The 25,237-nt window shown below is 42.8% G+C and overlaps 1 protein-coding gene across 28 annotated transcripts in view; it reads right to left on the bottom strand.

The window, feature by feature from the left end:
• Positions 1-25,237, bottom strand: part of Magi1 (membrane associated guanylate kinase, WW and PDZ domain containing 1) — a 610,906-nt gene that overhangs the window by 42,793 nt on the left and 542,876 nt on the right. The gene's annotated exons all lie outside the window — the stretch shown is intronic.

Here is a 25,237-nt window from a genome sequence, read left to right as displayed (position 1 = left end):
ATCATTTTGCTGAATTAATTAACACATACAAAGATTTAGCAGAGGATTTACTTACAGATTTCAGACTGGGTTGAATAATTTTTATATGACTTTAAGAATTGGGTGCTTTTATTGGTCAATAGGATGCCCTTAATGAATCTTTATCAAATGATATTACTGAATTACTGTATACATTCTGAAACTATATATATGTATATAGTATGTATAAACTATATACATGGTTATGTACACATTCTCTCCTAATTCTTACACACTTACTTGGAATAAGCCGAAGTTTCATTACAGTTAGTTTTTATAAAACTTGATTGATCAGTATCCACTGACTTCTTACAGAGTCTCTAACTAGCTTTGTAAGACTCCGGTCTAGGCAGTCACCAACTCTCCTTTAAAATTGCGATTTGTAAGGCAATGGTATGCCATTCTCTGCCACAGAGGGACCATCACACATTCCCTACGGTGCATCCACAAAGAGGCTCACTGCAGCATTCTGATACAGGAAAACTGAGAACCACCAGAACTTCTAAATAACTTGTGGGGTAATCAACCCACAAAGCACTCCACAAGCTTTGAGGGAATGAGCCCTCTCTACAGGCAGCAATGCAGAGACTGCCTCCAAATGAGTGGGGACAGCACGAGAACAGTAGTTACAAAGGAAGGGAGGCAGTAAACCCAGACACACAGTTTTGTCATCTGTGAAGGTCCCCAAACCGGTATCATGGACATCATTCATTATTACTGATCTCACTAAGGTAATAAGATAGAAAATTTAAAATAAAAATTAGCTAATAGCCCTTCTACTATTAGCAATATCAACCAGTATGAAAGAAATGGGGTTAACCAATTAATGCATGTTTAGGTGTTTCTTCCAGGAAGTTGCCCATATGATGTTCCAGAAGGTCCCAGCTAACCTGACCACCCACAACACACACACACACACACACACACACACACACACACACACACTCACACACGGTTTCTTTGCGAAGCCGTGGCTGTCCTGGAACTTACTCTGCAGACCACACTGACCTCGAGCACTCTGAGATCTGCCTGTCTCTGTCTCTGAAGTGCTGGAATTAAAGGTGTGAGCCACTGTACCCAGTCCCATAAATTGGATTTTGAAACAAATAAGAGCACCTCTTTGTAAGAGGCCTTTGCTTTTCTCTGTTAGTCAGTTGCTGAAACCTTCATTTTCAAAGCCACACCCTTTGACAGAAGCCCAAAGTAGGTTATGGCCACAAATTAATATTTAAAGAGTCAAAATCAAGACACTTCACTTGACTGCTTTAAAATGGGGGGCTGGGGATCAAAGGTTTGTTTTAGGCCCATATGGCCATTAAATCTTAAAATCTAATAAATATGAATGCTGGAACAAACTTCCTTGTTACAATTTATAATTTATTTTAGCAAAAACTATTTAGAAGGATTGAAAGTAGCTGGGAAAAGCCCTAGAACAGTCACTTTGGGGACACATTCTCTAAGCCCTAGACACCATGGCACAGAGCTCTTCCCCAGAAAGAGGCAACTGCACACCACCAGTGTTGGGTAGAATCTAGGAGGCAATGTTAGTCTTTTCTTTCTTCACGGCATAGCCCTGGATTGCTTAAGTAAATTTCTTTTTTTGTGCACCCCGTGGCAGCCGGAAGGAGGGTTGTGCTCTATAAACTACGCCACATACTGCTTGCGAGGCATATGGGCACAAGCAGCACCTGTCTTAATGGGCTCATATGGTCCACTCAAGGTAAGAAGGCTTCCCCAAAGAGGGAGAAGAAAGCATTTATGGATGGCGCCATCTGCTCTTAGCACCCAAGCAACAGCAAATGCTACTTCTAAGAGACTCCAGAAAACTTTTACAGGGAGGCATGTGCTGAAGGCGTGAGCCTGCCTGTGATCTATGCAGTGAGAAAAGCCTGGGTCCTGCATCTCTAAGCTTCCCAGCAGAGAAAACAAAAGGCAAATGATCTGCTAGCGAGTGGGACGCCACCATTAACACAACAGGGAGTGCTCTCTCTCCCCCATTAAACACCAAGGCCCGCGACTTTGTTCCCAGACTCTCTCACATTACTAAATGGAAGAGTGAGATTTTTGATGAAATCTTATAATCGTTGGGCACAAGTAGCTTACAGGGAGAAGTAACACGACAAGCCTTTGGGAAGCGAGGAAGTCATACACAGAAACACCATTTTCTTTGGCTCATGGGATTCCAGGTGCCTTTACTGCCTATGTCATTATCTCCTGCAACAAGGACAGCTTTATTCATGAACATACATATACACACGAATACTACAATAAATACAAATCTGCACGTTTGCGAACAACTGCGAGGGTTATCATTAACTTCTGCACCTTGCAAGTCACTTCTTTCCCTGAAAATGAACATGGACACATCACTCTCCCCTCCTTATACTAAGAGGATTGAACCCAGGGTCTCACACATGCCAGGTCAATGCTGTACCAGCTGAGCAATAGCATCAGTCCTTGCTTTTGTTCTCTTTTGAATTTTGAGACAAGGTCTTAATATGTATCTCAGGCTGGCTTTGAACTCATGACCCTTCTTGTTTCAACTTCTGAACACCAGAAATACATGGTAGGCTGCCATGCTAAGCTGATACAATACTTTGTCTAGATAAACATTTGTTCTTGCCCTCATGACAGAGTAAAATAGTGAGGAAATAGGAGTGCTCGGGTGAGCTGTCAGGAAAGCTAAACAGAAACTTCATGTTAGCCCAGCCAGGAGAGGCTGGAGTGCTGGGACAGAGGGCTTCTGTGGCCCCAGCATCCTCCAGGACGAAAGGAAATAAGGAGTCAAGCAACCCTACCTGACTGACAAAATGAAGAAGAAAATCTGGGGGTTGAAAGGGCGAATCCTGAAGTCACAGTGACACACAAAGAGGATCTAACACATAATAAAATGTACAACGTCACTGGCTGGCTCTTCCTTCACTATGGCTTCCATTCTCCTTTCACTGGGTCTCCAGACACGGCCACCCCACTATAAACACTTTGCTTTTCTTTAAGCATTCCAACAAATTCCAGGTCACTGTTATGCATGCTACTGAACACATCTCCTTTTTCTTGAAACTGGCTAAAAGGAAGTATCTAGAAAGTGACTGTTAAGGGAGTAACTGCAATTCAAGAACACATCTAATATTTAATAATAATAATGAATTAATAATAAAAATAATAATAAATAATAGTTTGAAGCAAGACGCTGCTCTGAATGTTGTTTCTGCTAGGTGGCACATCACCCTGTTTACAGTGATGAACTAATGGGGGAACACTGATCTGCAGACATCCAATGGGTGGGACAGATCGCTGAGAACAAGGCAGAAATGATGATAGTTTGAAAACAAGTACTTTTGAAACAAGCCATGAACGCCATTCCTTACCAACTTGCTTTTTTGTTTGTTTTGTTTGATAGAGAACTCGTAAAGGGGATATAATATAACAGATGTAAATGAGAATGTTAATTTTCACTGACCTCCATGCAGATAAAATTTAAATGCAAGGGGGAGCTCAGGCTGGAAGGAATATGGAAAGAGTCACTCACAAGTTGAACCACAGTGCAGGGAAGGTCTACTATAGGGCACAAGTTAAAATGACTTTAAGCAATGAGCGAGGCTGAAGAGGCTGAAGTCCTGATTTACAGCACTCGTCTGTGAAGAGAATCAGCCATGTAGTATGTAAATCCTGTTGAGAAGTTTCTTCTTTGTTGACAATGAAAAATGAAAGAGGCTGGGCCTGGGAACAGCCACCTTAAACTCTGGTCAACACAGTAGTAAACCGAGAGACAGTATTTTAACTAAGACCAGAATCATAAGAAGGAACCTGGCATGAGATTATTCATTCATCCAAGATTTCCTGAGCTGTGCATATGCCTAGCAGAGCATGGCTGGGTGGGGGGGCGGATCAAGGAACTTGGGGTATGACCTTTGTGCTAGAGAGGGTCCCAGTCTGTTCACAAACCCAAAATAACAGAGTGATAAGCATGAACCACCATGATAGAAGGCCACACTACCACATAGAGAACAGAGAAAAGAAACCAATTCCGCCAGGAAGAAGGGAGCAGAGGCTGGAATCAAAGAACAGTCAGAGTTTGCTCATGGTGCAGGGGAGAAGCTGGCAACAATATGCAATGACTGATGATTGCCCGAATAAGGATCATGACTTTTAAGGTTGTTTCAGGCTAAATAAGTATGTCAACACAGACTCAAAGCAGAGCTCGAGTCAGGGTGCATTTCCACTGATGCATCTGACAGACACAATACATCACAAAATTAAATCCATAAAACAAAATGAAAAATTATTCTAGTTTGGACTGTTTGATCCCCCCCCCCCCCGCCACCTTTCCTCTAGCCAAAAACTATCATCAACTCTGCTGAGTAATTTTTCAATGCGAACACTGTGTCAGCTGCCAAGAACACGTGGATCAGACTCACTGGCCCCAGAAAGATGAAGACATTCTTCTTTGGCCACTAGGAAATAGCATCATCCTTATAATGCAGAGGGCTAGATGGATTTCAGGGTCTAGAGTAAGGAGTTTCATGCTGTGTCACCCGGCATCTTGCAAAGAAGATTAAGAATACAGCTGTACAGGTTTTACAACTATAGAGAAGTTGGCTTCAATTACACAGGACATATAGCCTAATAAATATGTCCCTAGGAGAAATAAATGGCTTGTGAAGCTGGTGATTGCTAATGGTTTCAGGGCCTTTCACCTCTAAGTCAGAAGCCCCAAACTGACACAGACATGGCAAGACTTGAAGCATTAATACCATGCAAGGGCTGCTGAAAGACCAAGGAAAGATGAATGAACTATATCCAAGCGATTCCTCAGAAACAAATGATCACTGGAGAAAAAATATCACTGAAAAAGAAGGATGTTCCTACAGTTCATTCAAAAGTTTAGGAAGTATGGGCAGGGGTTATAGCTTAACGGTATGGGGCTTGCCTACCATGCATGAGAGTTGAAAAAAAAAAGCCCAAAAATACCTATGAAGTATACCTTTAGCCCGAATGGTTAGAAAAATCTGTCTTTTTCCCCCTTATTTCTAACATACATATATATCTTTTAAAAGTGAGAACTGTGTGTAAAAACATCTGGTGATCATTGATGTGCACTGTTCTTTACGCTCACTCTTTGACCAAGTCCTAAAAGTTTCCTTACTGTCCAGATTAGAAAACTGTCCTACTAAGTGTTCAATAACATGGTCAAGGGCACACAGCCATGGAAGTAGCCAAGGAGACTGCACCACATGCTATTCTGGGCAACAGACCACAACGAAGGGCTGGAAACTACAGTTGTCTATGCAGTACAATATGAATGTACAGAAACATTTTCATTTAGCCTCATGGAGAATGTAGCTTTCCCATCTGCAAACAGGCCAGTCTGTCATGGTATCTCAGACCCATGTTCATGACTTAAATTTAGGCAGATGGTTCTCGTCTATACGTGGAGTCTCTGTATAGCTAATTTCTTAACATGCCTCTGAGTCATTACTCTAAGCCCCAGTACCTAGATCAGTGCCCGTGGAAAGTTGTGCATGCTGGAAATTCAGTCAGCTACGTCTCTGACTGGGGCCAAGTAGCCAATGGGAAGCTATACCACTGACCCCTAACAGTTGGAAACAGAATGGTAATAGTTTCATTCGCTATTTCATTCACTGTTTCCTCACAGTCCATGATCAAAGGATTTCTTTCTAATGGGGTGGAGGGAAAAGAGGTAATGAATGAGGCAGGGGAAGGGGCGGTTGTGGCACCTTGCCTTCATAAAGGGAAAGAAGAACAGTCACTTTAGGACATCTGTTCTGTCATGATGTGGTACAGGGACAGTCCTTCTCCAGGGAATACCCTAGCAAGATGTACTGCTTCAAACTGGAATTGAGGCTGTTCTCATGGTTCTCTACATCACGTGGGTTATGAATATTTGCAATTATTCAGGGGTCATACCTCACTCTAAAAATATTGCCACCTCTGGGGAATGTTCCTGGAATGACAGACCACCAGCTTTAATTATCGATTGCTACCTGTATGGATGTTTCATGACTGGCCTTGCGAATTCTTCCTTCCTCACGGAAAAGCTGTGGGGGTGGGGAGACCGGGGTAGCCTGGAAACCACAGAGGTCCCTTCGAATTTTAAGTTTGACTTTTAATAGTATTAGGAAGTAGGGAGCGGATTACGAAACAATAGCTCAAAATAGAGAAAAACTCAGTAAGAATTCCTCTTCCAAAAACAGGATGCTATGTGTGTCCCTATTTTAAGGTCACTGGCCTGCAAGGGAAAGCTGTCGTTGTAATTGGTACTGAGGCATTTCTGGGTTGTAAAATCCACACCAGGACCCTGTCCTCGGGCACTGCTGACCTTGGGCCAATTCTCATCCCAGTTGCTTATTTTTAGTAGTATAAGTAAGCAGGGAATGAAGAAAGCTATCTAGTAGAATATTCTGAATTTTATCTTTACAAGGCACCCCAATCCTGAAGAGGGAGTGGCCCTAGGGCATTCTTTCTCTCTCCCACCACTCAGGCCTCTATCTAAGCATTCCCATCTCCACTGCCCTTCCCTTGTCTTCCCTAACCGACTACAAAGGCCCCCTCGCTGGACCCTTAGCCTTATTGTTCGTGCCCTTTGATTTATTATACACAGAGAGAGCAGAGATGGTATTGTGTAGTGCAGATCCAGTGATATGGTCCTTGGCTCCAGGCCTCTGTGCTTCCCAGCAGCACTTCAGTGAATCTCAAGGTCTTCCCTGCAAGCCACCAAGCCCTCCTCCATCTGAGCTGCCTTTGCTCCATTTCCGCTCCGCCTGAGTCACCTTGTCCACATGTTCTAGTCTGGCTGTCATTCTCGCCTGAACTCTTTGCTTCTGCTCCCTGGACACTGTCCCTGGCTGCTGCCCCATTTGGGAACAATAGGCCTGGCACTCTATGCATGCGCCAGGTTCTCATCTTCTTAACACGAAGACCTCAGAATTCACCCAGGCCACATCTGATATGAAGCGCCTCCTTTGATCACAATTGATTTATAAAGTCCAGTTTGTGTCCAGATACCACGGCACTCCCTAAAATAACTTTATTTGCCCGTATCTTTATCTGTTGTCATTATTTATTTGCTTGTCTTTTGTCCACCTCCTCTGTCTATGCTGAGCTTTCAAGCCATAGCTGGACCGCAGGTCAGTAAACATCTTCCTAACAAGTACACGAATGTGCAGACATTATGGAGTGAGCCTGTATTTCAGGGCTGCGGGAAAAGCTGCTGAGGCAATGGGGAGGGGGCACCCTGGCCTTTCATTCCATCTCCACACCACTGCTGCAGTGCTTCTTTAACAACCCTTGTTCCTTGCTCCGTTTCTTAATTTACTGTTAAGCCACCAGTCTCAGCTCAACTCCGGAGCTGCCTCACTCCTCACAGAACAAGGTTCTACTGTGCCACCTTGTGTCCTGACTTCCCATGACAACCACAAGCTTGCTTCTCGGAGCTCAAACCCAGGAAGTGCTCACGTTCTCAAGGACTGTTTTCCATCTGAGATAAGAGCTTGCTTAAGAAACAAACCTTCATTCCGACAGGAGCTGTAAGGCTGCAGATGGCTCCCTTTCACCCGCACACAACTGCTAACTGAAGACAGGCCGCTGCTTGCTGCGGGCAAAGCCACGCATGCCATGCATCTCTGGAGCAGTCCTCGTAGTCCGACGAGGGTGGTGATTCCTCTTTTGTTACACTGCTTTTGTTTTTGTTTTCAATTTTATAGGAAGGCAAATTTCTAATGTCTCCTGTAAGGATGTGGCGATTTCATCAGACTTTATTACAAGACTGCTTAACTACAACTCAGGACCCCACCTCCTACCCCAAAGCCAACTTCAAGTCTCACATACTCCAGGATAGCACAGGTTGTGGTTAATAACAGCAAGACAGTCCCCAACTGGAGTCTGTGGCACTGTATTATTAAAAGAGTCTGTGGATCAGGCCAAAGAAGCCACTTATGCAGGGGTCAGGCTTTCCAGAGAGCAAAGAACATACCATGTGAGGGCCCATTTGTGTCCCACAGAGATATTAAATGTCTTCAAAATCCTCTTGATGAAACAGTGTCTGAAGTGGGCTAAGTGACTGTGGGAATTACTCGGGGGGGGGGGAAGGAGGAGGTGTTTCCTTGGCCCTGTCAACTTCTAATGAATAGAAACCAATCACTATAGCTTCAGGAGAGGGGCTCATTCTTAGTTCAGGTTTCAACCAGTCGAGTCTCATTGTGCTAAAAGGATTTACTTACAGGCAAAATATAGGAGTCAGTGTCACACACCCTAACACACACACACACACACACACACACACGCTCCCATGCCAGGTAAGCCTCATTACAAATAACTTTTATAGGTCAAGTGTATTTAAGATGCAGGAAAGACTCAAGAACTTTGAGGCCACTGCACAGAATATTTTAGCTAGGAACAAGATAGAGAATGGAACACCATGCTTATGGCAAGGCAAGTACAATGAAAATGAAACCTGTGCTGACCCCATAAGCATTCAAGTCACAACTCACTGTGGAGGGCAAATACCAAAGGCCCCCTTGCTTCTTCTGTCGGAAGTTAGCTGCTTCCTGTTGTTTCTCTTGGCAAACCAGGCTAAAAGATAATGCGGATGGGAGATCTTAACACCAGCAAACACTCAGAAAGGATCTGTAAGGGCTGCTAGAAAGTTCCTGAGAGTGCTTTTTTTCTTTTAATACGTAAAACAAAGACAAAAACAGAAACACCAGTGAGGGGTATTTTGGAAATCCTCAAGTGCACTGAATGTGCCCAGCTCATTCCGTTTCTCCCTTTTGCTTTTGGATTTGACAGTCTTTGGGCTACCCTACTAACTTTAAGAGGGCAGAACTACACAAAAGGGTTTTATCAATAAATGTCATAGTAAGGAAGGGAGGTACACATAAGAGTAACAAATGTAACCATGGCCTGAGACTCTGCCTCTCCTTCAATTCAGCATCCCTGGAAGCAGTGGTCAGAGGAGGAAGAGTTCCCTGGACATCCCCACATGCTCTCCTGCCCTGTCTTCATCTTCTTGGCGCTTCATCTTCATCTACAGCGGCGCTCTTTGGATTGCAGATTTCACAAACCAGCACATTTTTTTGAAAACCGGAGTTGAGCAACTGCACACAAGCTGCCAATTCCTCACTTTGCAAACTAGAACATCCTCAGAACGATTTCAAAAGGAGGCCAAAGACACTTGACTATCTCGCTGGAGACTTCACTGGGAAAGCTTCCCCACTCTGCTCATTTTCCTCTCTTAGGCAGCAGAAAGAGCATACCAGTCACCTCGTCCCTCTTCCCCAGTACAAAGTGGCAGTGCATGTCCATGTGTCTTTCTTCCTCTCCTCCAGCACCATCCACCCAGACAATGTGAGGAACGTAAAAGTAATAACCCTGCACTCCACTGGTGTGTGGAGAGGGTGACAAGCCCATGTCAGCGTGTCAGTCCATTTTGGTTACCACACAGAGGGTGCCCTTCTACCCATATTTCAAATAACCACTAGGAAGTTCAAAAACAGGCTGAGCCTCAGCTAATGGCAGAGGTCACAGGGGGCTGTCACAACTGGCCAAGGCACAACTTCCATTCCTGAGGGGGTACAGGCTAAAAGTAAGAAATGAGAAACTGAGAAATGAAGCATGTCCTGCCTAAGTTCAACAATAACAACAAATGATAGAGAAATTGACGCCATTTGCACTTTAAAGAGCAGAGCACAGAAACTGCAATAAGCAAACACAAATGGGTATCAAAGGGATTCTCAACCTGGCTCTCAGGATTGACTCTGAGGAGACAGGCAGTCTGCCCATCTGCAGACACTGATTGTTACAGCTGGGGGATGGGAACTGTTATTGGCAGCAAGGCTTCACCTGAAAACCAGCCTTTCCCTCCTTCAGCTTGCTGGGGTGGTAAGGAAAAGTTGCTTTCCCAAAGCAGACTAATTCCACAAACACAGAAGTCTATTAATTCATGGGCAGTGTTGCTATTTTTAATGCAATCATCTGTTACTTTGGTAGGTGGTATCTACTGCAAAATTCACAGAGAACATAATTCATTTTTAAACTCAGAAACAGCAGAAATGTCTAAAAGAGAACAGCCAAATGATTTTAATAAACTGGTGTTCATGTCTACTAAAGGACAGTCTTTTTTTTTTAAATATAGCTTTTATAGGGTTAATTGTGCCAGATCAATGACCATAACAACTGACAAAGTAGAAGCCTAATTAAAAACCCAGGGCACTGAATGAGGTCAGCAGGTCACTTACACAAGGACATGAAGGGATTTCCTCCTCCTACAGGACTCATAGGGCCTCTATCTATCTATCTATCTATCTATCTATCTATCTATCTATCTATCTATCTATCTATCTATCTATCTGTTTTTCGAGACAGGGTTTCTCTGTAGCTTTGGAGCCTGTGCTGGAACTCGCTCTGTAGACCAGGGTGGCCTCAAACCCAGAGAGATCCACCCGTCTCTGCCTTCCGAGTGCTGTGTGCCATCACCTCTCTAGGCATCACCTCTCTAGGCATCACCTCTCTAGGGTTTTTTTTTTTTTACTGTTCTACAATGCAACTTCCTAATGGCTGCTATGCTGTGGCTGTGAAAAATGATCCTCTGAAGAATGATTCTTCAAAAATGGAGCTCAGAAAATAGTGCAGTAGCACTGTTGCTGGCTAAGGTAATGGCACAGTGAGAGTTCTCGGTGCAGTAGGCAGGCGACAGTAGGGAAGCCATGAGCAAGCATGCTAGACTTTACATGCTTCCTTTCATGTCATCATCCATAAGAGGGTAGCACCATGCTGAAGTTTGCTGGGTGAACTAGAGTAGCATTTATTATGTGTGACAAGAAAAAATAAGAAAATTTAAAACACAAAAATATGACAATAAGGAATCAGAGAAAAACCCAGGCAACAACTTGGCACCAGAAAGGAACATTTGATGTTGCCAGGAGGAAGTTGACACTTGTAAGAAGCCAATGCTATTTTTGAAGACATTAAGATTCTACTAATAAGAAATCTAAAGGCTTATGTTCACAGATAAGGGCTGTGATCAATATCTAAGCAGGATTATAAACAAATACAGAGCAACACAAAAGTTGGAGACCATGTTTACATCTGTCAGTGACAATGGGAAGACTCAGGAAGCATCCAGGAATTTCTTTTTTTCCTTTATCACCTCTGTTCTTTTTCACCTTTTATTGAAAGTAGATTTTTTTTTCTCCTATAATATATCCTGACTATGGTTTCCCCTCCCTCTATTCCTCCTACCTTCTCTCCTCCCCTCTTGATGCACCCCTTTCTGTCTCTCATTAGAAAAAAAGAAACAGGCTTCTAAGGGATAATATAATAAAATAAAACTTTAAAACAAAAACAACACATCAGAATTGGACAAAGCAAACAGAAGGAAAAGAGCCCAAGAGAAGGCACGAGAAACAGAGACCTACTTGTTCACACACTCAGGAATCCCATAAAACACTTCCATTAAACTGGAAGCCATAATATATACATAGAAGACCTGGTGAGGACCCATGCAAGTCCTCATTCCAGCAAATTCTTTTTCTTTTTAATTGATTTTATTGAGCTGTATATTTTTCGCTGCTTACCTCCCTTCCTCTCCACTCCCCTTAAACCCTCTCCCATGATCCCCATGCTCCCAATTACTCAAGAGATCTTGTCTTTTTCTATTTCCTATGTAGATTAGATCCATGCATGTCTTAGGGTCCTGGTTGTGGCCTAGGTTCTCTGGGATTGTGAATTGTAGGCTGGTTTTCTTTGTTTTATGTCTAAAAGCCACTTATGAGTGAGTACAATAATATTTGTCTTTCTGGGTCTGGGTTTCCTCACTCAATATGGTGTTTTCAAGATCCATTCATTTGTCTGTAAATTGCAAGATGTCATTATTTTTTTCTGCTGCATAGTACTCCATTGTGTAAATGTACCACATTTTCCTTATCCATTCTTCAGTCAAGGGAATTTAGGTTGTTCTGGTTTTGGCTATGGCAAACAATGCTGCTATGAACATAGTTGAGCATATGTCCTTGTGGTATAATTGAGCACCCTTTGGGTATATACCCAAAAGTGGTATTGTTAGGTCTTGAGGTAGGTTGTTTCCTAATTTTCTGAGAAATCACCATATTGATATCCAAAGGGGCTGTACCAATTTGTTCTCCCACCAGCAAAGAAGGAGTGTTCCATTTGCCCTACAACCTCTCCAACATAAGTTGTCATCAGTGTTTTTGATCTTGGCCATTCTTACAGGTGTAAGATGAAATCTCAGAATTGTTTTGATTTGTATTTCTTTGCTGGCTAAGGATGTTGAACATTTCCTTAAGTCTCTTTTAGCCATTTTAGATTCCTCTGTTGAGAGTTCTCTGTTTAGGTCTGTACTCCATTATTTTTTTGTTGGATTATTTGTTCTTTTGATGAACAATTTCTTGAGTTCTTTGTAAATTTTGGAGATCAGACCTCTGTCTAATGTGGGTTTGGTAAAGATCTTTTCCCATTCTGTAGACTTGTTTTGTCTTGTTGACCGTGTCCTTTGTTTTACAGAAACTTTTCAGTTTTAGGAGGTCCCATTTATTGTTTCTCTCAGTGTCTGTGCTACTGGGGTTATATTTAGGAAGTGGTCTCCAGTGCCAATGCGTTCAAGTGTATTTCCCACTTTCTCTTCTATGAGGTTTAGTGTGGCTGGCTTTATGGTGAGGTCATTGATCTAGATGGACTTGAGTTTTGTGCATGGTGATAAATATGGATATATTTTCATTCTTCTACATGTTGATATCCAGTTAAGCCAGCACCATTTGTTAAATTTGCTTTCTTTTTCCCATTTTATACTTTTTGTTTCTTTGTCAAAAATCAGGTGTTCGTAGGTATGTGGATTAATATCTGGGTCTTTGATTCAGTTCCATTGGTCCTCCTGTTTTGTTTTTGTTTTTGTTTTGCCAATATCAGACTGTTTTCAGTACTGAAGCTTTGTAGTAGAGTTTGAAGTCAGGGATTGTGATACCTCCAGAAGTTCTTTTATTGTACAAGATTGTTTTGGCTATCCTGGGTTTTTTGTTTTTCCATATGAAGTTGAGTACTGTTCTTTCAAGGTCTGTCAAGAATTTTGCTGGGATTTTGATGGGCATCGCATTGACTCTGTAGATTACTTTTGGTAAGATTGCTATTTTTACTATGTTAATTCTACCTACCCAAGAGCATGCGGGACCTTTCCATTTTTCTGATGTCTTCTTCAATTTCTTTCTTCAGATATTTAAAGCTCTTGTCATACAGGCCTTTCACTTATTTGGTTAGAGTTACTTCGAGATACTTAATGCTATCTGTGGCCATTGTGAAGGGTGATGTTTCTCTGATTTCTTTCTCAGCCCATTTAAACATCTGTGTAAAGGAGGGCTTCTGATATTTTTTTTTGAGTTAATTTTGTATCCTGCTACATTACTGAAAGTTTTAATGAGTTATAGAAGTTCCTTGGTAGAATTTTTGGGGTTGCTATATAAATTATCATATAATCAGCAAATAGTGAGAGTTCTTTTCCAATTTGTGTCTCCTTGATCTCCTTTTGGTGTCTTATTGCTCTAGCTAGTACCTCAAGAACTATATTGAATAGATATGGAGAGAGTAGACAATCTTATCTTCTTTCTGATTTAAGTGGGATTGCTTCCAGCAAATTCTTAGTGAAATATGCTGCTAACAGATATGAGGTTTACCTTCATGGAATAAAGAAAAATGAGTATTCCACAGGGCAAACTGACTCAAAATGAAGAGCAGGAAGGTGCCTCTTCCTTTAATGAGGAGGAAGAACTAGCATTATGGTGTTCCTTTTCTTCTTTTAATATAGGATACAACATTCAAAGTTGCTGATAAAAGTTAGCGTTCACCCAGAACTAAGTAAGGGGGGGGGGGTGCAGAGAAACCTGTGGGAGAAAAAGTCCACAGGTATTGAGTTTTCGTTAAAACAAATTACATTAGTGAAAAAATAGAAAATGTTGCTTGTTGGGATTTTGAGATGGTGACAGTGTACTAAGAAATGGTCCACAGCAGGTCTCTGTGCATTCATGAACTACATCCACCCACCACCCCTCCCTATCTTCATGCAGCCTTTGGGGTGCCCGTGGACCAACCAGATACAGAGATGATATGACAGGCCCATGGCATACAGGAACTGATGCAATTTAAGCTAACTGTATTAAATTTTTAAAAAATTCAAGAGATTGCTACCAAATAGATGAATGGGTCACGTCAAATACTGACCATGGACCGCCTGCTCCCAGCTCCAAGTCCTTCCTAGACTTCAAAACTCTACTTTGTCAGTTCTCACAGGTGACAAGCTGTCATCTAAGGGATATTTGCCACGTCGGGCAGGCAGTTATGCCTCTGACACCTAACCAGGGATGCTGCTAGCCACCTAGTGGGTGTGGACTTTTAGGAAAGAATCACTTGGCTCATGTGCCACAGTGCAGCATTAGATTCTGCCCTTGCCTGTCACATGGATAAGCCCCCTAATCATCTCCCCTCTGAGTCACTTTTTTTTGTCTGTTTGATTTTTGTTGTTGTTGCTTGTTTGTTTGTTTTTGCCGAGAGGAATTGTCTGTGTAGCCTTGGTTCTCCTGGAACTCACTCTGTAGACCAGGCTTACTTCAAACTCACAGAGATCCACTAGTCTCTGCCTCACAAGTGCTGGGATTAAAGATGTGTGCTACCACTGCCTGGCCTTCTGACTCACATTTCCTACAAATTTACACCACATGTGAAGAGTTGTGAGTTTGTTCCATAATGAGGAGTATATTATATAACACATTCATACACATATACATTTACATATACATAAAGGTATGCACAAATATGTTCACAAGGTTATGTGAAAAAGTTCCTATACTTCCATAGTGAGATATACTCTGATAAGTTTATAGTCTCTTTTACTTATAAAAATGCCAGTAATGGCCTAATTAATATACTGATTTCATGGCTGGTAGTAGTCTACCTAACAGTTTGCAGAACATTCATTGATTTAATAATGCCCACCAATGTATGTTTCTTCTGCTCTTATTCCAGACTTCGGACAACAGAAAGCATTCCTGCAACACGTGGATGCAGATAGGGTATTCCACAATGAGTGTGTCTAAGAAGGAACTGACGACTCCACAGGAGGATTCTGCTACTCTTCTTCCAGTACCCAAATCCAGGCGAGGACTAGACTCAGATGGGAAATGCAGGGATTATTTTTGGCTTCTTCTCTTCTCTCCTCCTTTCCTCTACCCTCCCCTCCTCTCCCTTCGAGACAGGGCTTCTCTGTATAGCTATAGCTGTCATGGAACTCACTCTGTAAACCAGGCTGGTCTCAAACTCATAGAGAACTGCCTGCCTCTGACACCCAAAGGCTGGGATTAGGGGGGTGCGCCACCACCGCCTCTTTTTCCCTCTTTTAACTGGAATCAATGAAATGGGTACCTCTAAGTATTATAGTCAGATTTGACTGTCGACTTGGCAGAGCCTGAAGTCACTCAAGAAGTCTCAATTGCGGGTGATTGACCTGTGGGTATACCTATGGGTGACTGATGTAGGAAGGCCCATAGGACTGTTGGCAGCACCATTCCTGAGTGAGGCAGCCCCGGGATAGGTAGGAAGATAGCTCAGCTTGGGTTTGCTAGCGAGCAGCATCCTTTCATGGTTTCTGCAGGACTTCCTTGCCTGCAAATAATTTCTGTGGTCATGAGTGGTATATATGTGGAACACTAAGCAGGCCTGCCTTCACGTTCCCATTTGACTTCCTGCTCTGGCTTCCTCCAATGACAGGACTGTTATGTGGAAGTGTAAGCTGAAAAGAATCCTTTTCTCCCCTAAGTTGCTTTTGGTCATGGAATTTGTCACAAAAGACTCAATCTAGAACAGTAAGGCACATGGTATATTTTTAGAACATATACAATCCATGCATTTGCATGCTACGTGATACGGGGCAGATGAGTGGTAGAAACAGAGAGGTAGTAAGGCCCGTGAGGCCTAACATAGTTACTATCTTGTTTTTTACACAAAGTTGCCAACCCCTCCCTATAGCTCATCCACTGCACATCCCACCGTCCCCAACAGCCCAGGACACATTGCCCTTGATCTTAACTGTTGCCACTCTGAGCTACCAACCCTTGCTCAACCTCAGCAAATGCTCCAGTCGATCTGCCCCCTTCACTCCCACTCCTCTAATGCGTTCTTTCACACATGCCAGAGCGATGATCTGCCAGTGTTAGTGTAAGCTTTCCCTTCCCCTGGGTGAAACAGGATGTCACTGTGAGCACGACATTCTAACTGGCCCCCAGTTCCTGTCCTCGGCTATGACTCTTATTGCTCTTTGTCCCTAGTCACACTGACCTCCTCTCCGTTTCTTTCCTCCTTCCCTGCGGTTGTTTTTTGTGTTTTGCCAGCTAAGGTAGAGAAGTCACCCTCCCAAACTCCCCCCACACTGCCCACCCCACACTTTGATCTCATCTCGGCACCTTGTTCCGCCCGACACCTTCCTGTTCACCTGTGGACTTTTGCCCCTTTACGCTTCTCCCACAATGAAAATTTCGTGAAATCAGGTCTTTTTCCTGTTCTCTTGGCAGATGATACTGTTCTGCTCCCAGGGTCTAGGTAATGCCAGGCACATAATGTGAATAAATTTGCCCCCTCCCCAAACAGACAACAAATCATTGTCTTTAACATGCAGAGGCAGCTCCGTAGGAAGCAGCACAGAATAGTAATTTGATGCTGTCAGCGCAGCCAATGAAATGCTACCAGTCTTCCAGGAGAGCAGGGGGATGCCACTACTTTTAAATGAGAATGATAAATCTCATCCACATTTATGATAAATAATGTGAATACGTTTGGGATATTATATTTACCTTCAAGGGGGATGAGGCACTTGCTTAGAGAAAAAATTGACTTGTTCGAGGTGTGTCAAGTACTCCGCATTATGAATATAAAGGAACAGGGCTGAAGAGACAGCTCAGTTGGAAAGGCCAAGCATGAGACCTGAGTTCAGTTCCCGGAACTCATGTGAAGGAGCCATTAGTTTGACACATGTTTATAATCCCAGCTCTGGGTAGGTGAAGACAGAACATTCCCTAAGGCTCACTGGCCACCTGGCCAAACCTACTCAGGTGAACTCTAGGGCCGCGAGAGAACAAGAAACAAGCTGAAGAGCCTGTGGTTGACCTTGGGCCTGCACATGGACATAGGCACACATACTCACACACACATAGCCAGACATACCATCCAAAATAGTAAACATTAAAAAAAGAATATAAAGGAATAAACTTCAATTTTCCAATTACATCTGACACTGCCTATAAATGAACAAATAAGCAATATGCTCAGATTTAAAGATTAAGACAAAATATAATTAAACCAGAATTCCTCAAGACATGAAAATGAGGAGCAATTCTTATGCATTATATAATGAAACACAACCAAAATAGAAACATTTTTATATTTATCTCCTATCTTGGTGTAAGTCATCTCAAATGCAAATGCGACCTAACATTTTATGAAGAATTCCAAAATAAAATCCTTGATGACTTTAAGCCATGGCAATAAACCAAAATAACAACTTCAAACTGCATTACTAATAAAGGCCAGGAGGCTCCTTAATAGCGAACGTGAAAGCCATGCTGCTTAGCACAGGGAAGTGCAAGGAGATTGTTCGTTTTAACGTGAACAACTTTGAACCGCCTTGAAGGGATCAGGCTTCACACTGGTTCCAATCAAAGCCTTGACTTCCCCAATAAGTGCTGCAAAACAACACCCTAAGTAAGCTGTGACGTCAGTCGGATACCATGCCCATCAACATGAGGTGTCAACAGCTTCGTCTTTCAATAGATTTCTGACAGTCAGTCAGTCATCACAGGAAGTGTTACAGGGGTGTAGAGTTTATTTTATCCCAGAAGTGAGGTATTGAATACCCCCATCTTACCATTTCTCTTAACTGTACGCCTTGAAACGGAAGAAAAAATTGACAGTGAAGATGACTTCATAGTTAGTAGAGTTCTTTTTTAAGGCAAGGTAGTAATACCAAACAGATCCAACTGATTCTTTGGCATCTTGGCTTGTAGGTGCTCTTGATCAACACAATTCCCCATCCCTGCAAGCAGTCCTGAGAGTACTCAGATCCAGGTGATGTGGCATGGTGTTGGTCCTTTCCTTCAGCAATCGGTTCAGTAATCACATCCTGGGAAGCTCAGCTGAGGAGTGTGTTCAGGAAACACGACCTGGCACAGCTCATTCAATATGAGTGATTTTTGTGGTTCTTTTTCCTACTTGATGAACCAGAGTGGGGATTTAATATAGCTGTGTATAGGTTTAAGCATGAGAATTAAGAGGAAGAGATGCTCAGAAGACAGGAAGACACATCTGTGAGTGTGGGTGTAGGTTTTTCAAAGAGCTGTAGAAACTAGGACAGACCCAAGCACAAGCACAAGTTCCTTAAGGAAGAGTCATTAATCCATGCGATTTTCTGAATAACTGTCACGTGCTGGGCTCTATTTCAGGTAATAGGATAACGTACAGACTTAGGTCCAGCTCTAATGGAGACCCCAAGTCAGTACAAGAAACCTGTCCCTTTCTTAGGGTTAAGTCATTCAAAGTCTGAAAACACTAGCTTGAAATTTCCAGAAATCAACAAGTCATAGATACTGAATTGTATGCTACTGAGGGTAGCATGCATATTGTTCTAATTATTCATTATTACTGGCTATTACTGGTCTCTTCTGTGTTTGACAAAGTCATCTTTACTACAGTATGTATATATGTATATATATATATATATATACATATATACATACACATACATGGGGGGGTATTACCTGTGGTTGGTTTAAGGCATCCTCTGAAGGTCCTGGGGTATACACCCCGAGGATAAGGGAGGAAACACTGTCTAAACACTATGAGTTTCAACCCCCTAAAGCCCAGCGAACAGGCAGGGGTGGTGACTGATGCCGGCTCACTGTATGGGAAGGGCCAGAGTCAGTTTCTGAGATGAAAGGGGCTCAGAGCAGAGGCCAGAGCATGTGAGGAACGAAGTCCTGAGAGTCTCTGGGAGAAGAAAGAGTAGAGGGGACATCACATGGCAGGGCTTGACATAGGACTGTGGAGTTTCTACTGAATGATGGGCAGCCATTCAGATGTGACTCGACTTTCATCCACTCTGGACAGAGTATGGACAGAAGCACCGAGTCCTCTTCCGACGCCGGTACAAAGCCAAGTGTCATAAGGAAGCCTGGCAGAGGTCGGGGAGGGGTGAGATGGTCTCTGAGTCTGGAGATCTAAGAAGGGAGAGGGGGGCAGCTTTGGAGAGAAGAACACATAGCACTCAACTCTATCAGGATATCTCTCTGTGAGCAACCTGCATTCCCCTTCCTGGGGCCTTGCAGCTCAGTGTGAGACATTCTGGCAGTCAAACACTTAAGTGGTGCAATTTGCAACTCATTCTCCAGTCCAAGACCAGAGGGCAAAGAGAGGCGCCTGATCACCCAGTTTAACTCTCAGGCAGACAGCGCACTGTGGGCCTAATTATGATGACTTTGCATCATTTCAGAAGAAGCACACACACAGAGACACATATATACTCACAGACACACATACCCAGATGGACAAACACACACGCACACACACACACACATGCACACACGCACGCACACACACATGCACACACACGTACATACACTCACACTTTCTCATACACACAAACACAGAGATGGATAGACAGTAGCACACACACAGAAGTACACACCCTCACACTCATAGGCACATATGCTCACACACACAGATGAGCATACTTATACACACATACACACACACACACACACAAAGGCACATACTTACACTCACACACAGAGGCACACAACACAGAGACACTGACGCTAATGCTATGCTTAGATGACTGAACTTAGATTACCACTTTGACTGTTTGGATCAATGATTTAATGAAATAAATACCATCAGGATTATGTTGGTATCAATTTGCTTGTCGACTTCAGGCTTATTCATCTCTCTATGGATAAAATAATTTCCCAACAACTATGCTAGTGAGATAGTTTCTATACATAAAATACACTAGACAGTTCTGCTACCAGCGTGGCTCTTCTACTTCTTTTTCTTTCTCGTCCTCAATTTCATTCCCTCCCTCCCTCCCTCCCTTTATGCCAGAAGGCTTTTTATTATAGTGTTTAGGCCCAATCTCTGGAGCCCAGATTCCTGGTTCAAATCCTAGCCAGGTACACAATTTGGGTGCCATTTGACACTCTTGAGATCTCAGCTTCTCCTAAAACATAAAACTAATATTGCACCATTTCCAGAAGTCTCCTGGAATTCTATGTCAAGTGTATGCAAAATGTTAAAAGGACAGTGTGATGTGGGCTTCCCCTCTGTATGCTGTGAATACCACTGGTTAATAAAGAAACTGTCTTAGGTCTGCGCAGGGCAGAATATAGGGTAGGTGGGGGAGAGTTCCTTAATGCTTAAACTTTATGCTGGGAGAAACAAGGCAGAGTTTAGAGACGCCTAACAGAACTTTATCTGGTAAGCCACAGCCATGTGGTAATACACAGATTAATAGAAATGGATTAAATTAAGATGTAGGAGTTAGCCAATAAGAAGCTAGAGCTAATGGGCCAAGCAGTGATTTAATTACTACAGTTTCTGTGTGCTTGTTTTGGGGCTGAGCAGTCGGGAACAAACAAAGAGTCTCCTACAACAGTGCCTGGCCCAACGGCAGTTTACTGTCTAGTTAGCCTTCTGCACTCTTTCCCAACAGAACCAGGAGTCCTAGCTTTGCTCTATACTACTCAAATTTAGCGAGTTTCCTTCCACCTCCCACCTCAATCTTCCACATTTCCTTTCCTATAGGAGAAGGAGTAAATAAATAAATAAATAAATACCTTTGTTTTATAGAGGATCCCACTTAGAGTAACTCTGCACATGGCAGTAATTCCAGTTTTGTTGCAAAAATGGGGTGTCACTCGGTTTAATGTTTAAGTCTGTGCATGAATGTGTATGGCTGTACCATGGTAACATGTCTGACCATGTTACTATGCATGTTACTACGCATGTCACTATGCATGCAGCTACTATTTTCATATCTAATTTCTTTTTTTGCCCAAACAGGTTCCATTGCTCTTATACAGTGAATTAATGAGACTATAAAGCTATACAGTCATATTTTTCTGTGACTTATAGATGAGGTACCTGTGGTAAAGACACAGATCCCACCTTCTGGGAATCCTAAAATCTCATCACCTAAGAATCAGATCCTGTTGGGCAGAGGTGGTGCACACTTTTAATCCCAGCCCCTGGGAGGCAGAGGCAGCTGGATCTCTGAGTTCAAGGTCAGGCTGGTCTACAGAGTGAGTTCTAGGACAGGACCCAAAGCTATACACAGAGAAACCCTGTCTCGAAAAACAAAACAAAAAGTAAATAAATAAAATTCAATTAAAAAAAGTCAGATCCTAAAAATAACTTAGTGGCTTGACTAAGGAACTCTGTGTATGACAGGGTGTGTGTACACCGTCCAACAGACATTCCTTCCATTACTGTCGCCATCACCAGAAGTCAGTGATGACCGCCACAAAAGACAAGGACTTCTGAATCAATTCATTCCTTCTGTTTTCCAGAGCAGGAGAGTGCAGAAGGTGGAAGCTGAAATGGTCCTTAGCAAAGACAGGGACATCTGCTGCTTGCAGAAGCTCAAGTGGGAAAGATTTGGCTTAAAAGGAGAGAACACACCCAGCCAAGCAAGAGGCCTTGGCTTGATCCTCATCACCAACAAACCCAGAGATATCTTTCAGAAAATTATCCAAAAATGAAAACAATTTTAGTTTTATGAGCTTAGTCCACCCACCCACACACACGCATGCAAAGTATCTGAGAAGGAGTTCAAGCCAGAAGAAATCACGGGGTAGGAGCCTGGTTTCATTCACAATGCTAGTTACTTACCTAAAAACCAATAGAGGAGTTTTAAAAACAAAATGCAGATGTTAAAACATCACAGAATGATATAAAACTATGAGTTCTGGCTAAAGATCATCTTTGCCTTTTCTTTTTTCCTTACTTAAGCTACTTCCTTACTTAAGCTACTTAATTTCTGCTACTGGCAATATTAGCAAAACACCATGGATGGGCCACCAGCAGTTACTTCTTATTTATCTACATCATGCACACAGGCAAGAATCATTCTCTTTGGTTACATTCTGAACTAAGCGAAGGACAGGCAAAGAGACTTGCCTAAAAGCACACACAGTGAAGGTGGGAGCTAGGTTCAATTCAAATGCTCCTCCTCTGGCTTCAACTCTACTGTCTTTTCTCCATAAAAAAAAATCATTCCTTTCATGAAACGGGAGCCCAAAAGATCCTCGAGTTCAAAATGCTCTCTTTTTTTTGGATGAAGAAATGAATGTTGGGGCAAGAGTAGCATGGTGAGGACATAGCTTAACCCAGAGGCCTGCTCACTCCTGACAGACCCAGTTCAGTTCTCTTTCCGATAGACACTTTCTCTCCAAAACACAGCCTACATTCTCCACAGTCACAAAACACTGTCGCAAAACAAAACACTGTCAAACTTCTTCAAGTCAACTCAAAATTATTTCTGAAAGAGAAGCACAGAGGTGTGCGTTAGCTGAGCAAGCAAGGCTTTGTCCACTGTGGGGCAGAGGCGCTGTGCTGACGACACAGGAAGAGCTCCCATTCAATACAGAAAAACCTGTACCAGGCAAGTCCTTTACTGCGTTAAAAAATGATTAATTCACCACTGGCTAGCATAATTTGCCAACTTCAAGAAAGCCTATAGACTCATGCCGGCACTGGGCAGCAGACTGCTGACTACAAACACTGATGCAATTTTAAGTTGTACCAGAAAGAAACCACTCTCTCGTCTGGACAGCAGAGGGAGGAGAGAAGGGCAGACTGAGGGAGACAGCACAAGGTGGGCTATGCAGAACAGACACCTGGAGCAACAGCAGGAAGGAGGTGTAGTTGAGACGCTAGGGACAACCTGTGACAGTCTCAGCTGGCCAGCCTGTGGGAGAACAACCCTGGCAAATCCAAGCCAGACCCAGGGACTACCTCCAGAAATTAACAAAAGCTATTTCATCCTTTGCCTTGTAACAGACATAAAAAATATTTAAAAAAAAAAAGTCAAATTAACCAAATCTTGATAAGGACAACCATCAAAAATGAACATGGGGCTTAGGAACTAAAACAGATGCTGCCAACATCCAAACCTATTTTATAAGGCAAATGAAACCCCATCCAACCCCATCCTCCCAACATGGATGCCTGAGCATCATTGGCGATGTGGATTTAACGAGCGAATCAATCTGCTTACCAGAAACTATGACAGAAATGGGATTTATGAGCAGTCAGTGAACTGACCGCTCACTTCCTCATCTCAGCCAACTGCTGTCCTGTTTCCTCATCAAACATTCTCCTTACACCCCCACCACAGGGAGGGATGATTAAATGTCAGCCCCAACAAAAACAGCTAATGCATGGCACAACCAAATATATTTTTATGCTTTTGAGAAAGATTAATAGTAGCTGGTGATGGCCTGCCAACGGCAGATGTACAAACTTCCCATTCTACACATAAATCAAGCACAGGGTGTGTGACATACTTTACAGACTGTCGCTGTTACAGTGATTTTAAATTACTCAGGTTGTAGAGTAAACCATGTAGATGTTGACTAATGAGGCAATATATTCTGGATCTTTCCATATGAATGTTATAAAATGTAATAGCATCAACGGAAAGACAGTCCTAGGAATTAAAATACACTTAGTTAACAAGAAGGGGTATATATTTTTCTATAATCAACTCTTTGCAATTTTAGGCAAGTACATTATGAGTTGAGTTAGTAGGATTATCATAAAGCTATTTTTTGGTACCCTTACAAGTGAATCTAATGATGGAAAAGGCCAGTGCACGATACACTCAATAGAAAAGAAGGATTAAAATAGCTCAGAGAGGAGACTGGCTGTAAAACGCACAGGAGGTGGATCAGAGAGATGCCTGCTGGACCAGCCAAACACATAAGTATGCAAAGTCAACACTGTTCATAGGTAAGTTGGCAGAGCCCTGGACTAGGGACAGTAGAACCAGAAGTGGGGTGAACAGTTCGGTTCTATTAGTAGCTGCCACTTTCCCACATCCCATGGGACTGGTAAAGATCAGATGAGAGATGCACACATGTATGAGAGCACACTCACCAGTTTGTCTACATGAACCAAAGTCACTTGGAACCAGAAGAGACCTCAAAATGTACTGGAGTGTTGAGCCAAGTCAGTCTGCACGATGGTTTTAGATTTTAGACAGGGACTCACTGTGTTTTTCTGGCTGTCCTAGAACTCACAGAGATCCACCTGCCTCTGCCTACCAAGTACTGTGATCAAAGGTGTGCGCCACCACACCAAGCTTGCACGATGGTTTTGATGAAGTTAGAAGAACACTTTAACCAACTCAACAGTTGTGCTGTGTTCTGGATTTCCTCTGATGACCCTCATCACTTTGATTACACAATGCACAGCTTCAAGTGAGCACCCGTGTTATAAGGAAACCACATTTGGTAACTGATCCTTTCCAAGCGCTCAACTATAATAAGTATAAAATGTTAGGCTGGGGAGGACCCGGAGAACCATCAGCGAGCTACAACTAGTTACAAGTTCTCAGTCCAGGAGTGAGACATTTCAATACTGAGTATTTCTTAATTTGAAAATAATGGATACTGGGAGTGTGGCTGAGGAAGAAAATGGGAGGCTTAGGCAAGGAGAAAGAAAGAAGGAAGCTTAATGTCGAGATGAAGATGATGTGAGTTTTACAGCATCACTCTGAAATGAGTCAGGCGTGCTAATGCTAGGGCTAACAGACAACAACGCGCAGATGTGCGTGCTCACTTACTATGTTCCCTGAAAAGAGAAAGAACGAAAATAAAAGTATAAAATAATGGCTCATGACAATAGTTAATAATACCAACAGTGAGAAATACAATCACAGTCCTGGTTGATAGACAGGAGAAATGCTGTAGATGTGCCAGAGGGTAATTTAGACAGTGAGACAGAGAACTCCCTAGGGAGAACTCTGTGAGAAACTGAGCCAGGGGACTAGAAAGGTACTGAGGCAGGAAAGGACAAAGCCAGTGTGGCTACAATCCAGAGGAAGCAGCAGAACAACAGTAAGAACTGAGGCTGGGAGAATGGCCTCAGGAGCACA

The sequence above is a fragment of the Myodes glareolus genome, chromosome 3, assembly GCF_982192425.1.
Source record: "Myodes glareolus chromosome 3, mMyoGla1.1, whole genome shotgun sequence".
NCBI classification, from domain to species: domain Eukaryota; kingdom Metazoa; phylum Chordata; class Mammalia; order Rodentia; family Cricetidae; genus Myodes; species Myodes glareolus.
The sequence above is the reverse complement of the archived record's forward strand: the minus strand, read 5'-3'. Positions and strand labels throughout refer to the sequence as shown.